Genomic DNA, 14,576 nt, shown 5'->3' on the forward strand with positions numbered 1-14,576 from the left:
ATTTTCAGCTTAACACTAGCACCATCTAGCCCACCTTCCCTTTCATATTCACCTAAATCAGCCAACACAAAAAATCTCCTCTGTTGTCTTGGACCACTAGTAAATTACATCCTATTGCAGGTTTCATTACTGATTACCATGATAACTCTCCATCCTGTTCTCACAACTACTCTTTTCACTCCCATCGAGGTTGAAAATGAAGTACAATACCCATGCTGCACCCTTTTTTTCTGGGCACTCAGCTGGGGTACTTTTCCAGCTGCCCTGGGACAATGGACTCTTACCCAATGGAATAGGATGTGTTCCACTTCCAAGCCTAGCACATCAAGTCCTCCTACTCCCAATTCTTATTGTTTTCTATTCACTGACTAAATGGAGACAATTCAGAGGACCTAGAAGTGGGTGGAGCCTTAGATCGAAGGAGCCTGGGTCCTGAGTGACTACATGGGGCACAACATGTCACATCTCCCTTCCTCCCGTCCCCTACTGAGTGGCATTGGATTGTGACATGAGTAAGAAATAAAAGTGCTTGGTTAAGTCTTTGAGGTTTGGGGTTGCTTGTATAGGAGTTAGCCAACCCTTACTAATATTTATACTCCAAATATTTTCACAATAGCATATCTGTTTGCTCATTTCCCAAGAACAAGATGGGAGAGTCTTCTAGAATCAAAACTTCTTTCAGTTACCTTTTGAAATAGAAAAAAGAGTTGTACAAAGACTAAAATAAATAGACATCATTACCATAAATTTGTCAATATCTATTAAAATTTTACCTTAAAATTTCTTACTATTTGACCTAATGATTTCAATTTGTGGGCTCCACATATAGAAACAAATATTTCAGTACTTATGGACACATGTACAAAGAATTTCTTTCAGTATTGTTTCCAATGGTTTTAAAAAAAGCCAACCCCCACCAAAAAAAAAACAACTCGCACACCTTAATCTCTATTAGAAGAGTGATTGAATATACTATGACACACCTCTGTCCTTAAAAAAATGCTCCTCAGCTATCCAAAAGAATGAATTGGATCTATGATTATTGACTAGAAATAATATCCATATTATTTCTGCTAAGTCAAAAAGTAAATATTGATTTAATGTGTATCATGTCATCTCATGATAAAATCAAAGACAGAAAACAAAATTCTTACATTTGGGCATCTGCAGAAAGAAATGGAGTAAAGATGGTGTGAAATAAAATTCATATTTTATGGCAAGACAAGAAAAATTTAAACATAAGAATTTTTTTCTGCCCTCTGGCCTCTTCTCTCTCTCCAGCTATGCATTATGTATCTGCGTATTATACATTGACCAAACTCCTCCATCGGCAGAAATAACCTGCTTAACTGCCAACGTTCTCCCAGAATCAACAAGACAACTCCTTAAAACATAACATTCCTGTGCCAGCTTCGACAGCACATATACTAAAATTGGAATGACACAGAGAAGATTGGCATGGCTGCTGTGCAAGGATGACACACAAATTCACGAAGAGTTTCATATTTTTAGCAGCACTATTCACAATAGCCAAGCTATGGAAACAACCTAAGTGTCAATCAACAGATGAATGGATAAAGAAGATGGGGTACATATATACAGTGGAATATTAGCCACAAAAACTAACAAAATAATGCCATTTGCAGCAACATGGATGCAACTAAAGATTATCATACTAAATGAAGTCAGAAAGAAAAAGACAAATACCATAAGATATCACTTACATGTGGAATCTAAAATATGGCAGGGAGTTCCCTGGTGGTGCAGTGGTTAAGAATCTGCCTGCCAGTGCAGGGGACACAGGTTCGAGCCCTGATCTGGGACGATCCCACATGTCACGGAGCAACTAAGCCTGTGCGCCACAACTACTGAGCCTGTGCTCTAGAGCCCGTGAGCCACAACTACTGAGGCCACGTGCCACAACTACTGAAGCCCACGCGCCTAGAGCCCATGCTCCCAACAAGAGAAGCCACTGCAATGAGAAGCCCATGCACCGCAACGAAGAGTAGCAGCCAGGGCTTCCCTGGTGGCGCAGTGGTTAAGAATGCGCCTGCCAATGCAGGGGACACGGGTTCAAGCCCTGGTCCGGGAAGATCCCACATGCCGCGGAGCAACTAAGCCCGTGTGCCACAACTACTGAGCCTGTGCTCTAGAGCCCGCGAGCCACAACTACTGAGCCCACGCGCCACATCTACTGAAGCCTGCACACTCTAGAGCCTGTGCTCTGCAACAAGAGAAGCTACCACAGTGAGAAGCCTGCACACCACAACAAAGAGTAGCCCCCGCTCACGGCAACTAGAGAAAGCCTGCGCACAGCAATGAAGACCCAACACAGCCAAAAATAAAAATAAATAAATTTATTTAAAAAAAAAAAAGAGTAGCAGCCAAAAATAAATAAATAAATAAATTTATTTTTAAAAATAAATAAATAAAATATGGCACAAATGAACCTACTTACAAAACAGAAACAGACTCACAGATATAGAGAACAGACTTGTGGTTGCCAACAGGGAGGGAGATGGGGGAGGGAAGGACTGAGAGTGTGTGATTAGCAGATGTAAACTATTATACATAGAATGGATAGACAACAAGGTCCTACCATAGAGCACAGGGAACTGTATTCAACGTCCTATGATAAACCACAATGGAAAAGAATATACAAAACAGAATGTCTATATGTATATAACTTGAGTCCCTCTGCTGCACAGCAGAGATTGGCACAATATTGTAAATCAACTATACTTCAACTTTAAAAAAATAAAAGAAAGTAAAGAAAAGCAAATTTGACAAAAACATTAGTGATATTTAAGTCAAGGGAAAAAAATGACTTTCCTTCTTGATCTTGTAAGGGGCCACAATAACGCTTAGATCTGGATTGCGTAAACTGTCAACAATACGTCATTTACTGTACAGCCCTCCGTCTCAAAAAACTGTGCCTTGACTTCTAATGGGCAGAACAGTTCTTACAGCTTTCTCAGATGCTTTTCCCGGGTTATAATCCTCACATTTGGCTCAAATAAAATTTTCCTTTTCTTTCTTAGATTGACTGATTAATTTTTCATCGACAATAGTGTGGAAAGAGACAGACCAATCTATTGTCACAGGTTAACTTAGAATAGCTGGGGGATAACACTGGCATTTTCTTTACACACTCCAAGGTTGTTTTACTTTCAAAAGTTATGCCTTCTGATTTTTTAAACACTACTAAGATGGAGAAGCCCTTCAGCATGGTGGCTAAGAGCATGGTGTTTGGGGCCCCACTGTCTGGACCCTCCAGTTACCACCTGTGGAACTTTGGACAAGGCAGTCCCCCACATTTGATCCCAAATTCCTCAATGAAGGGATAATAAAGCAGAGCTCCTGGAGCTGTCCTGGGCTCTACATCATGGGATGCATACATAAAGCAGTTAGAGAAGAGTTTGGCACTTAGTAAAATGTCTGTGAGTGGTGATTCATAGAATGCGAAACTCTCAGGGGCCCATCTGCACTGTTTCCCTCAGTGATAAGCACTGTGATAAAGGAAAACTGGGCCTCCCGCTGTAGGTGACCAGGTAACTCATTGTTTAGCTTTTGGTCAAGCCAGTTTGGTTGCCCTGCTTTTTCTACCAAGGGAAGACAATGAATGCGTGAAGTGAGAAGACATCAGCCCCCTGGGCAATGACAGGTAAACCTCTGGAGGCAGCTTCGCATCTGAGTCTTACTTCTGGTCTGAGTACCACTGAGAAGCAGGAACCTGAAACACTTGAGTTTATCGAAAACCAAATCTTAAGCACTACGGGTGTCTCTGTTTTCATCTCTGACTCTGACTCTGTCAATCACACACACACACACACACACACACACGCACAAACGCACTCGCTCAGGTCTCTACGTTTGTGGGTCATGTTCTGCATGTATCTTTCCCCTCATCAACTTCTCTATAGACGAAGCCTGAGTATGGGCACCATTACCTCCCACTCAGGCCCCTCTGACCAGGGCTATGCCTTCCTGACGGAGAAAGAGTTGCCTTTGGTAACCTTGAAAACACTAAGTCCCGACTCTTGGAATTAAAGCTCATCTTGGGGCTCCTCGAGGCTGGTGGTTCCCAGAATAGCCCCAGTGATGAGTGAAACAGACTGGAGCTTCTGGTTCCTCCTCTAACAGGACACAACAGGTCCAGGACGTGCCTGCCCAGGTGGCAGGTGGCACTGTCCCCTGACTCATGTAGGGCGATGGAATTCCATCAGGTCGAATCTTGCTGCTGCCGGACCAGCCTCCCTAAGGCGGGCCAGCCCCGGCCTGGACACAGGCCTCTCCGCTCTGGCTGTTTCCCCCATATCCTCCCACCCTCCCTCCCTCCAAGTCTCCATCCTCACACTCACTGTTCTCACAGGGAATCACACTCATTCTTCACTGAAAACACACCTTTATTATTTGTTTTTGCGCCCTGGGAGACAAGCCTGCATCGCATACACTTCGTGCCCTTTAGGAGCTTAAGATCTACCTCTTACCAACTTGCTTTCTTTGTAACAGGTCATAATGTCCCAGAACATTAAATCATTTACATTCAATCCAGCTCTATTTATTCTAATATCTAATAACCAAAGGTCCATTGGTAAAGAAAGAGTTGCTTGTAAACCCTCAAAATGTGAGCAAATGTGCAAAATGGAAGCAGACAGTCCAGTTTGCCTTCTGTTGGGTCCGGGGCTTGGAATGAACCCTTTAGTCCCACAAACCCAACAAATACAGGAGAAAATGTGTATCGAGTTGGGAAAAAAATAGTCTTCTGATAGAACATAGCGACGTCAAATGATTTCAGTTTTACTCTAGTCGCCAGGGCCTCACGCAGGTATTTTAGAAAACAGGCCCCAGAAAGGATGCTCAGATAGCAAAGCTGTTTAGCAGCATTAAAGATGAAGTCATTCCCTCTGGTCTGGAGACTCCGCAGCTGTGCTGTCATCTGCCTGGTATCCCCACACTGCTTCAGTCCCTCTCTGACCACGTGCACTTAGCACGGTCACCAAGGAAGTGTCCACTAACAGTGTCGTCTGCACCTTGGCTTTAGTGTTATTTTCACCCTTCTACCTTCAGAAGACTCTGTTTCTGTCATAATATTCATTCACATGCCTCTGTACTTTTTCGTTCTGACTTTGGCCTTTGTAAAACTGAAACGGAAGCTGGTTTCTGTCGACAAAGAGACTTTTACTAACTTTATATCCGGCGGAGAGGATCAGCCTGATTTCAGAGGATGCAATGATATGATGTGGAAAGCCCCCAGCAGAGGAAAACCATCCTTGCACCCTGAGACAGGAATCCAAGTTTCTGATCAAGAGGTTGTAAAGATCACCTGGGTCCCTGAAGAGGCCACTTTTCAATTTACTAAGAACCAGCTGGCCTGTGTCCGCAACAGAAACAAAGGGAAAAATCAAGGTCACAATCTGGATGACTCAATTAGCATTTTAAGGAACTCTGACAATTAAATAAAGGAAATAAGAAAAAAGCTCCTGGTCCACCTCCCAGAGACATTCTGAAGACACGTGAAATACTGAAAGTGAAGGCTTTATATCAAGTGGGAGGCACAAAGATCTTTCTTAAAGTGAAAGCCCAATTTGTAATCTTATTTGTAATCATCATGTTGTTCACATGATAATTATACCTTAGTTCTGTTGACCTTTTCAATGACAGTTCTTTTTTGTGGGTGGCGGTTCGCGGGCCTCTCACTGTTGTGGCCTCTCCCGTTGCGGAGCACAGGCTCTGGACGCGCAGGCTCAGCGTCCATGGCTCACGGGCCCAGCCGCTCCGTGGCACGTGGGATCCTCCCGGACGGGGGCACGAACCCGTGTCCCCTGCATCGGCAGGCGGACTCTCAACCACTGAGCCACCAGGGAAGCCCGACAGTTCTTAATTTATCTGTTCACTATGCATTTATTTTGCTCGTGCTTTCATGCTACTTGTAATATTCCACACAGAGTGTTCACATACTAATTTACTGAACAGATATTTGATTGGTGCTATTACACCCCAGGCATCCCACTAGTGAAACCCAATTCCCTGCCCTCAGAAAGCTTACATCCTACTGTGGTGCTAGACAATGAATAAGGAAAATGCAAGCGAATCAGATAGGGGTAAGTGCCAAGGAGAAATATAGAGCAAGGCAAGTGCCTCGGACACATTGGGAGGGCAGCTGGGGTTTTAGACAGAACAGTTAGGAATGTGACATTTGAGTGGAGACCTCAAACAAAGAAGGAACAAGCCCTGAAGCTCGCAGGGGAGGAAGCTTCCAGAAGGAGGAACAGCAAATACAGGAGCATGCGTGGACCAACAGGGAAGAGGGTGGGGATGCAGTGGGCAGGCGCAGAGAGAGATGGGCAGAGTAACAGGAGAAGTTGGGGAGAGTACCTGGGGCCTGGAGTTCTCTGAGCAGGGGCACAACCTGACCTAGCATACAGTAGCCACAAGCAGCAGAAGAGTCCACTAGGTAACGACCAGACCCTTAGAAACATCAGTAGGAAAAGCATTACCTATGGTAATACGTGTGGGTATTCTTCTATGTGTTTCATTATTTACTTCTGATTGTCAGGTAAGTCAGTATTGCTATTCCAATTTGGAGATTAGGCATCAATAAATAGTCTTTGGGATTTCAGGACTGGTAATTTTTTTTTAATGTTTAGAGATTTTGTTTGTTTGTTTCCTAGAACCAAGTAAGTAGGAAAAGGACATAAGTGCAACTTAGAGGTCAGTTTTCCAAGTGGAATGAATTTGGCTTTATGAAAACTCTTTTCTTTCAAGGTCTTGAGGAAACTATCTTAGACCAGTGCTGCTTGCAAACCAGTGATTAGGAAATACAGGGCTACAACAGATTTAACTGTGAGAGCCAAAATATGGATCGACAAGCAGACCTGTGGGGTGAATTTCACTTCTCCAGCTTTAAGAAGGGGGTAGAACCTCCCGTGTTCCCCTCGCAGAAACACTGGGAAGACACACGTGGTAATGGCTGGAAGGCCTTAAATCACCGGGATAGAGAAAGGTCCTATTTTAGTCGTGAGGCTAGTCACTCATATTTAATGCCACCACATTTACCTTTTATAGAGAGAGACATAGTCATCTTTGAAAAGTTCTTTATGAATAATCCTAGCATATCATTGGTCACTTTTTTGTACCCCTCTCCCTTTTCCATCACCTTTAAAACTTTGTAACCTATTTAACCTTTCCATAATGAGTTCCCCTAACCTGACTGTACTCTAAAGGCTCCGATGCAGAGTCTAGCATTTGAAAACACAGAGTTGAGGTTTCAAAAACTTTCAATTTTTAATGTGCTTTTGGAAGCTTCAGAGGGTTGATGGGGACTGAATTATATTTAAAGCTATGTGAGGGAAAAATCCCTTTTCCTCATAGAGCTGAGCTTTCTGAAGAATTTCTAATGCTAAGCACTTCAGCATCAAGATTCTTAGCAATACGTACATACAATTAATTTTATTACAGCTTTTTCCATTTCTCATTTTTGCTGTAGGAAAACGCAAATTCTGCCATAAGCAGTTTTCTTTCAGCTCATTTTGTACATGACGAGCCAGATTCTCTCACACGGTATCAGCGGGCCGGACCAGGTTGAACAAAGAGATGAAAAGTTGAAAGATGGGATATTGTTTATCTGAGATATGAAATGGGCTGAAGCATTAAGTGACACTACATCACATAAGGGAAAATGGTGTCATACTAAGGCTTTTCCTTAGCTGTGACATTTCTTTAGGTTTTTTTTTTTGGCATAAAAAATAGGGGCTTTTGTGAAAAAGTAGAAACTTCATCTCACAAAGAAAATCTCATTGTGAAGGTGAAGATTAGAGGTCTTTACTCAAAGCTGCACACAGGGTCTTTAACAAGTTTGCTTTAACAAGTTCACTGTTTAAAATTTCCATCCAAATTTAAGAGGAAAATGTACAAGCAGTGATAAAGGTCAAGGTGCTCTGAAGGCGAAATGACCGAGGGCCGTTGAAAATTGCCTTCTCTGAACTCCTGGCAGAGTCTGCAATGGGCCAGCTACAGCAAAAGAGGACTTTTCTTGAGAAAGAATCATAGAGACTGATAGAGACTCCTTTGGTAATCTGTGAACGTGAGAATAAAATCTAGTAAAATGTCAGTTTTCTAAATTCAAATTCCAGTGAACCAGAGACCAAAGGCACGAGATGGAAAAGAGGCAAAGAAAAAAGGGGAAATGCTTAAGAACAATTTTTCAATTTATACAGTAGGCTGTTTCCCTAAAGAAAAGAGGAGAATGTGATTGTGAGCTGGCCTGTGTCCCCACCAAAAAATACTGAAAATAGCGGCTTATAATTGGCTGTGTAGTATCTTTTTCTCTTTTTAATTTTATTCAATAGGTGCAACCTTGAACTAAAGATTAGGTTTAACCAAATAGATAGGAAGCCACTTTGGTTTCAGCTCTGACATGAAATGAGCTTAGAAGTTTGTCACTCCTGCTCTTAATATAAAGACAAACAGAAAAGGAATGACTTTGCTTGGGCTCATCCGAAAACTGAGATTTCAGAGCAAGCCCCACCCTGAAATCTGGAGAAACAGAGAATCCAGAGTCACGCTTGCCTGGATCAGAAGCTTCAGGGGTCACGAGCTGGTGAGGGGCAGCTAAACGGCAACTCTGACGAGTTACTGGAGGTAGAGCATGGATGAGTGCGAGACAGAACCACTCTGCGGGCTTAACTCCGGAATCTCACCAGGATCCCCTGGTGCAGACCCAGCAACAATGCAGAGGGAGGGGAGGAGTCACCACTGTGAAATGTCAAAAGGTTCCGTGAGGGCTTCCCTTCCCTGGTGGCGCAGTGGTTGAGAGTCTGCCTGCCGAGGCAGGGGACGCGGGTTCGTGCCCCGGTCCGGGAAGATCCCACATGCCGCGGAGCGGCTGGGCCCGTGAGCCATGGCCGCTGAGCCTGCGCGTCCGGAGCCTGTGCTCCGCAACGGGAAAGGCCACAACAGTGAGAGGCCCGCGTACCGCAAAAAAAAAAAAAAAAGTCTCCTTGATAACAAAGCCTCCTCTCCAGGGAAAGGACATCACCAGGGCCTTGTCTTATTGGAAGCTGAAAGGGAATCACCCAACCCCAGCCCTCTTCTGGTCTTCCTGTCTCACGTGAGGGGAAATCTTTTTCTTTTTGTAATTTTAGAAACACTTGTGAAGGTATTAGCCCACAGACACAAGCTCACTGAAAACCTAAAATTTAATCATACGATTATAGAGCTTTGCCCCTCCTCCACGTTACCACCACACTATAGAGCTCCTGGGTGATACAGCATTACTGGAAGGTGCACGTGTCTGAGGAAGAGGACTTAGGGAAGCCCGAAGACAACAGGGAGACAAAGACAAGAACAATAGAGTCATTTAAAGCCCTTGGACCCCTACAGCTACAACAAACATTAAACATAGCCCAAATCCTGGCTAGATTAACATAAAACCTCACATTAAAGTGCCATTTACCTCAGCTCCTATGACCTGATACAGCACATCTAGTTTTCAACAACCAAAACTTACAAGACATGCTAAAGTTCCAGAAGGAACACAGTCTGAAGGCGAAAAGCAAACATAAAAACCAGGCTCAGATAGGACATAAAGTTTGGAATTGTCACATAAGGAATTTAAAATAACCATGATCAAGATTATGAGGGCTCTAATGAAAGAAGTAGGCAACAAGATAAGATCGTTATGTAAGCAGAAAAAAATGGAACTTTAAGAATCAAAAGGAAATACTACAGGTCAAAAACACTGTAATTAATGAAAATTGCCTTAGATGGGCTCATTGGTGACTGGACACCAGCAAAGAAAGAATCAGTGAGCTTAAAGATAGGTCAATAGAAATTTCCTAAACTGAAATGAAAATAGAAAAAAAGAATGACAAAAACAGGACATCTAATAACTGTAGGACAGTTTTTAAAAAGTATAACTTACATGCAATGGAAATATCAGAACTAGTAGAAAGAGGAAATGGAGCAAAGGAAATATTTTAACTAATAAATGGCCAAGAATTTTACAAAATTAATGATAGACAACAAATCAAAACGTCAGCAGGCTCAGAGAACACCCAGAAAGATAAATACCAAAAAGCTACACCTAAGCATATCATAGCCACACTGCAGAAAACCAAAGACAAAGAAAAAAGCCTGAAAGAAGCTAGGGTAAATGGAACACTTTACCTATAGAGAAACAAGGATGGGGATGACAGCGGTCTTCTCATCAGAATCAATAATCACTTTAAATACAAATGGTCTAAATACACCAATTAAAAGACAGAGGATGTCAGAGTGGATTAAAAAGCAAGACCCCAGGGGACACTCATGTGGGAACTATATATCTACATAACTATACATTTTTAAGTAATTTTTAAGTACCTATATATAATATCTTGTAAGCAATTTTTATCCTCTTTATTTTATTTTATTTTTATTTTTTATTTTTTTTTATCCTCTTTATTTTAAATAGTGCAGAAATCTTATTACTAGTGTGTCTCCATTTAAACTGTCTCTGACATGCTTTTTGGGCCATCTTAAAATTAGGTACAGATCTAAATTCCACCTTTTATATTTATTAGCTGTCGTCTTTTGAAAGAGAAATTAGATCAATTTATTTTACCCTGTTATCTTTCATAACAACATAGCTCAAGAATTTCACTGTGCTCAAAAAAAAAAGTAATGTGAAAGTAAAATTCTTATTGAAGTGGATAAACATAGATACTAATACATGTATTTATGAACTTGTTAATTCTCCACTTTCCTTAGAGGGATTTTGAAAATCTCTTTTATGCTTGCTCTTCTATTACTTCATCATTTTGTGTCTTTTTTTTTTTTGCCTGCCTGTCACTCTGACCAAGATAATTTCAAATTTAATCATTCTCACAATAATGTATTTCAAAATGACTTACATGCAAAAAGTAAAAGCAACTGCACTGATGTGCAAATGTTAAATCCCTTAGGTTCCAAGACTTGGACTATGTCTCAAGAAATAGCCTTTGCTAATCTGCAAAGTGTTTGCATAAAAGGGTCACTGTGTCATTCTATCATGCTTCTCCTCTCTTCTCAAATTGCTATCCACCAACCTGAAATTGTCTGGCTGTGATCAAGCAGACAAGAGCCAACTTCATGTTTTTTAAGCAAAAATACTTTAATGCCCTCAAAACATAGTACATGAAACAGTCCCTTGGTGCTCAGAGTCCCTCGCTAAGCATTTCTTTGATTTTCTCTAGTTCCAGGAAGTTACTCTGTCTCTCTAGGGCTCCAGTTCCTTGGCTGTATAAAGCAGTCTATGATTCAAGGGACCGTGAACAGAATTTAATATCCTGTATTGATCAGAGTCCTTCAAAACTACAAGTCCATTTCATTTTTTCATATTTCTAAATTGAAAGACAATTCAGAGAAAAAAAAATGTTGGAAAGGGTTTGGCTTGCTGCTGGGTGAGCTGCACCTTTGCTTTCATGGCATTACAAGAGAATCCCAAGGACCTGCCAATTTGCTATAGAAAAATAAATCCCATTCCTATTCAATTTGTACAAAAGTCAAAGCCATTAATTTTCTCAATTTTTTTTTTACTTTCATGGGAATAAGTTATCCAGATTTTCTTTCACTGAAGTTAATATTTCAAGGTTTTCCTTTCTTCTTCCCCAATGTTTTCCATGGACCCACCCCCCCTCTGCACTGGTATCTTTGGGAGTTAAGCACAAAGCAATAGAGACATACTGGACATACTGATCACTAAGTAAAATGGTTTCTCCAGCAACCATAACTCAATGAAAGCCCAGAGAACTGCCTTTCTTTTGCACATGAATTCTTTTCTAATTACTTCAGACATCACAGATGGCAGAAACAGATACAAAAGTACCTGTTCCAACAGTGTTGCTGCAAAAATAAAGCTGATTCAGCGAGAGATACTCTGCTGTGTTCTGTGGTTAGCTAATATATTCCTAATTTTAGTATACAATTTCTCAATAATTATGAAATGAATTCATTCCTTTGTGCATTACAGTATGTGAATGTATTAGTTTTATTACTGCCATAATAAATCATCACAAACTTAGTGGCTTAAAATAACAAACATTTATTATCTTACAGTTCTGCAAGTTAGAAGTCTGATACATGTCTTACTGGACTAAAATAAGGTGTCAACAGGACTGCATACTGCCCTGGAAGCTCTAAGGGAAAATCCATTGTCTTTCCTTTTTCGGTTTCTAGAAGACACCTGCATTCCTTGGCTCAGTACCCCCTCATCCCTTTTTTAAGCAACATCACATCTCCCCAGTCCTTCCTCCACCATCACTTCACAGCCAGTAGAGATTCTTGCTTTTAAAGACTCTTCTGATTATATTGGGGCTGCCTGGATAATCCATAATAATCTCCCCATCTCAAGGCCATACTCTTAACCACATCTGCAAAGTCCCTTTGGCCATGTAAGGTAACATATTCATTCAGCTGTTTCAGCGATTAGGCTACGTAGGTCTTTAAAGGGCCACTATACTGCCTGCTGCAATGAGGCTATTGTCTGGCACATTGACAAAAAAAGAAGATGCTTCTCAAAATATTGATATGCAATAGAGCATGCACTTTGAACTGCTTCTTTTACATATTGGTGATTATTTCACATTGATTTAAAGTAGAGGTCAGCAAACCTTTTCGGTAAGGAGCAAACCCTATATATATTTGGTTTTGCCAACCATTCAGTCTCTGTTACAACTACTCGATTCTGCTATCGTAGTGTGAAAGCAAGCACTAACAATACATAAACGAATGAGCGTGGCTGCATTCCAATAAAAATCCCTAAACAAAAACAGTCAGTGGGCCAGATTTGGCCTGTGGGCTACAGTTTGCTGATTTGTAAACTAGAGCTATGAAATCTCTAATCCTATAAGTAAAATCTGACACACATTTTCAAAACTGAGATCTCTTTTTCTGGTTATAGAATATAATAAAACTAAAACTCTTCACTTGGCCTCTTTAGCAATATAACGAAGAATATAAACATTCTTCATTATCACAAAACCTTGGTTGAGTACCAGTGATAGGGAATAAGACCACAAAAAGCTGGAAGACCAAGAGTCATCAACCCTCAGTGGGCTTATAATTGGATGGGTGACACATATTCATTAAAAGGTAATAGCATCATTTTTGATCTATATATTTAGTTGAATACATTATCTAACCTCCAAAAATACCATCTTTAAAAGTTATATAATGGGAGCTCCACTTCTGGTGAGTTCCACTTCTGGTAATGGCAAAGTATTTTTGGAGTATTATTGGAGTATTATTGGAACTAACTCTCCTGCAGACAACAATGATAAACTCTGGACAAAGTGTTTTAAAAAATAAACTATATGTAGGCAGTGGGGACTGACCAAAAGCACACAGGACCTGGAGGGGAGTCTGTCCTTGAAAGAGAGTAAGTTTGCTGGATAAAACTTTGTGCTCGTATGACATTTTCTGAAGGGCACACCCCCATCTGTGTGTCACGAGGCAGAAGAACTACAGCAGAAACCTGGTCTCACTGGCTTAAGAAGTCAAGGTATGGAGTTGGGAGAGGCTAGAGCGCATAGGGAATAAGTAAGAAATCCCAGAAATTAGGGAGCCACAGAAGAGGAACCTTCAGAACTGCATATGATCTCTGTCCAAACCTTGGCTGAACCCTGAACTTTGTATGCAATGGAGCAACACCAAGATTCCCTGTGAAAAGCCACAGCTGGAAGTTGGAAGAACTGAGCATTTTCAGCTGCTATCAGTTCCAGGGGAGATAGAGATTAGGGTTTGAGTCCAATAATACTGATAAAGTTAAGTTACTGCTAGAACAAAAATCTACAGTTATATGAGAAGGACCAAAATATCCAGAATCTCTATCTTTACAAATGAATGTACCATTGAAAATGTGCAGTGCACTATAAACATGGAAAGAAATAGGAAAACGTGAACAATTGCTAAAAGAAAGGTAGCGTATAGTAACAGACTTCAAGATAACACAGATGTTGTAATTAGTAGGCAAGGGTTTTAGAGTTGGTATAATAAATATGTCAAGGACTTAAAGGAGTACATGATCATTATAAATGAACACAAGGAGAAAATCTTCAGAGTAATGGAAACTATAAAAAGAGAACCAAATGGAAACTTTAGAAGAGAAAAAGTAAGACATATAGAATTAAAAATATTTATTGTATGTATACACTTATCAACTTATCAGAGATAGCCAAAGAAAATGTTAGTGAACCTGAAGATCAATCAAAAGTGAAAAAAGGAGAAAAAGAGTGTGAAAGGAGTGTGAACGAGCCTAGCTGTACAACAGCAAATGATTAGCATATGTACAATTGGAGTACCAGAGGAGAGGACAGAGGAAGTGGGGCAAAACAAACGTGAAGAAATAATGACCAACAGATTTTCAATTGTACTGAAAACAGCAAGGCATAGATCTCAAGAAGCTCTGAAAACCCCAAGCATTTTTAGAAAAGAGAAAGAAAGAAGGAAGGAAAGAGAATAAGGGAGGAAGTAAATATGAAACACATCAGTTAAACTGCTGAACACTGAAGAGTAAATAGAAACTCTAGAAAGCAGTCAGAGAAAAATGTCCTGTT

At 40.8% G+C, this 14,576-nt stretch overlaps 1 non-coding gene across 1 annotated transcript; it reads left to right on the top strand.

The window, feature by feature from the left end:
- The first annotated feature begins 1,403 nt into the window (after positions 1–1,403).
- Positions 1,404–1,510, top strand: LOC132501112 (U6 spliceosomal RNA). Its single transcript, XR_009534152.1, has one exon. It is a non-coding gene; the product is annotated as a U6 spliceosomal RNA (small nuclear RNA).
- The last annotated feature ends 13,066 nt before the right edge of the window (positions 1,511–14,576 follow it).

This window comes from Mesoplodon densirostris, chromosome 13, assembly GCF_025265405.1.
Source record: "Mesoplodon densirostris isolate mMesDen1 chromosome 13, mMesDen1 primary haplotype, whole genome shotgun sequence".
NCBI classification, from domain to species: domain Eukaryota; kingdom Metazoa; phylum Chordata; class Mammalia; order Artiodactyla; family Ziphiidae; genus Mesoplodon; species Mesoplodon densirostris.